Source organism: Brassica oleracea, chromosome C3 (genome assembly GCF_000695525.1).
Source record: "Brassica oleracea var. oleracea cultivar TO1000 chromosome C3, BOL, whole genome shotgun sequence".
NCBI lineage: Eukaryota > Viridiplantae > Streptophyta > Magnoliopsida > Brassicales > Brassicaceae > Brassica > Brassica oleracea.
Window position 1 is genome coordinate 12,024,427 of NC_027750.1, and position 3,542 is coordinate 12,027,968.

The window sequence follows — 3,542 nt, forward strand, 5'->3', positions numbered from 1 at the left end:
GAATTATAAATTAAAAGGATTATATATATATATATTTCTACTTTTGCAATATGTATTATATTCACCTAAAAATATGATATTTGCAAAAATGGTTGTGACTTGTGACTTTGTGAACATACCAATCAAATCCTACATTCACGAGCCAAAAAGTCCAAACTAGTTATCATTTATTGATATTTGATGTACTAGAACCGAAAATAACATCAATGACCATTTGCAAGCAAGCGACTATGTGAAACTGAGAAACATATGTGCATGTAATTGAAAACAACACTGAAAAGATAAGACACACCAACGAGTAAAACCTTCATCAGAAAAGAAAAACTATTCTACATACAGTAGACTCATCCGTCACCGTAGCAGCGACCAAGACACACCAACAAGAAAAAAAATCATCAGAATGGAAGATATTCTTCCGCGACCGTCCCAACTACAAATTGAGCTACCACGGTACCGGTTAGAGCTGCTGCTGCCTGGACGCCTTCCAAAATTCCTCCATTTTTCTTCTTACCCTTACTTGAATCTACCTTGGGATCCGCTTTTGGGGAACCCATGATTATGTACGGATGCTGATTTTGATGATGGGGATGATAACCACCACCATAATTAGGGTATGACCCATATGGATCAACATTTGCATAACCATAGTGGTTTCCTTGACCATAGTGGTGCGGCGACGAAGGTGGCTGCACCCCAGGAGCTAGGGTCATGTGTAGGAACCTTATTTTACCACCATACGACAACTGATATTTGTAAAGAATAATATGAACATAAATTAAAATTACAATACCGAAATATAAGAATAAAGAAGAATTGCAGAGTCGAGATGGTTAATCTCTTTCCTTAAATCTTTAAACGCCCCCTAGTGTGACGGTTTCATAGCGCTCAGATTCCCAGGATACAACTGCAGCATTGTTTCTGTTTACCATCACCGAAAAACAGAATCTATCGATCCTATTTATGTGATGTACTCTCAGATTCAAAAGAATAAAAAATAAACATAACTATTCAACATGGAAGAATTGTTTTCTTATTTTCATTGTTCATCTCAATGTATGTATCTAGAATGAGAAGAGGAATGACTATTATATAGTCACTAACCAAACCTTACGTTTGTACGTTTGTCATAGACCAAACCATAAACGTTGGCACAAAATGGAGATTCTCATCATAATTATATGGATGTCCATTTAGATGTAGGTTACAAAATCATAATCAATTTTGCATTCATATCTCCACTACTTCACACTGACCAATTTAATTAGCAAAGATATTTTTTCTTTATTTTATTCAAACTTTATTTACCACAAAGTTTTAAAAATAAAGACAAATAAATTAAGTAAAGACTAGACTAACAAGTCTAAATTCTTTATTAATTTCTTGAATCATTTACCAAATTTCAAAACCTGAAATTTAGGTTTGGTCCAAATATCTTTCTTTCTAAGTATAAACAAAGTTTTAAACTTTGCTTTATTTTCTCCATTTTATATACAAGAGGATTCTCACCTCATATTTATAATATGAATATTTTACAAATATTTTCACATTAGACTTTCATTTCCCATTCAAAACCAATTCCGATTTTGACACACAAGTACACTACTTCATAGTGTCCAACATCTGGTTATTCCGAAGAACGTCTTCGTCCGGAAACTTACTGAAAAAATGGTCTTAAACCATATCGTCAAAAACGAGTTCCAACAATTCCCCACATGAATAGAAATGAATCTAGACACTAGACGACTCGATAGACTTGACTTCCTAGACAAGATTCGACAAGACTCAACTAAGGACTTTTGAGAGTACAAACGAGAAATTCACTGCATGATGAGTTGGTAGCAATTTTTCAGCCTTGAACCAGTCATTGTTAATAGCTATCGGATTTACTCGGCCAGGAGGTGGCCATGATGTCTTGAACCTCCCGGGCTTTGGTGTAAACCTAGACATTAGCTACAACACAACTTCATTCTCTCACAGAACTAGGTTCTCTATTGTGTTCATTTTGGCCGTGAACAGTCCTGGTTAATCATGAGTGAACTTGGAGAATATAGTATTTCCTTCATTCTCCTAGAAACGGCCCCATTTCACACCCACAAGGTGATTTGCCATTAGTTTTGTTTAGAGGAGTATCATGTACTACTCCATTCATATCTCAAAACAATGGACACAAATCATTAAAAGCTAACGCTTATCCTATATTCCTTACATGTATCACTGTTTAAAAAAAATAAAATCATATTGTGATAAGTACCACTAAGTTCATTTGGCCTCTTGCCAATGACTTTATATGGTAAGCAAAGTTTTCTCCACATTTCTTGAGATAACTTAAGAATATGAATATGCATGTTTAATTACATTTAATATCTCTTAAGAGTTTAGAAAATTGATCTACAACTCTTTTAGATTTAAATGAATAAAAAGAAATTTCAGAAAATGTATTTCATTCTTAGAAATTCACATTTTACATACAACTATTTTCATAGTTCTCTCAAGTTAATTAATAAATCTAACTTGTATGTTTTGGATCTTTTACAAACATTTTTTTTTTTTAGCAAATATCCATATCATTGCAAGGTATTATTTTTGCCATCAAAACCACCATTTTATATGGTTATTCTCAACCATATTGACTTTAGAAACTACAATATACATGTCAGTTTCAGTCACATTGGTCCGAGAATTCTCAATGTTTTTGCATAGTCAATCTTTATACAACTTGCATATAAGCATTGACGAAATATAAATGTTTTTGATCAATATCAACAAACATTTTATTTCCTATGGCAAACAGATTTATATGTGGCAGACCTCTCCCAAACTTAATTTGGGGCGTCAACTCACAAAATATATTTCCATCCATACTATTTGATCTCTCAAAGATCAGAATGTTTTTTTGTAGCTATGGTATCACAATATTTGAAACTTTAATCTTTTTATGCTCCAAGAAAGAAAAAAACCTGAAACAATAAATCAAAAGATTAGTCATCTCAATCTTGATAATTAAAACAAATAAATTGTCTTTAACCAAATCAAGCATTTACACATTTTGACCATGTAATAATAAAAGTCAAGATACCAAACGGAATTTCTAAAATCTAAACGTTAGAGCAATTAATATACTGCAAAAAGGATCAACGTATGCAATAGATATGCACGTTAACTCTGCTAAATAACTGAGCAAAGAAATGAACCATAACAATTGTTTATAAAATTACTAGGGTCGGCCCGCCCTACGGGCGGGATATTAGTTAATTTGATATTCACTAAACGCTCGAGTTGAAATTTGTTTTAAGATTCAAGAATTTGGTTATCTGTTATGTCTTACTTATTAGTATGCGGTGGTATAGTTGTTTTTCGATTATTCTTGCTTTGATATTGTATCAAATTAACTAATTGTCCAACTCATAATTATAGATGTATAAATGTGGATTTGTGATAAAGTTTGATGATAATACTGTTTTTTTTTAATTCTTATTCATAGGGGAGTGTGCATGCGTCAGAAAGAGGCCTATAACAACTTTTATGTTTTTGTGTATGGATTT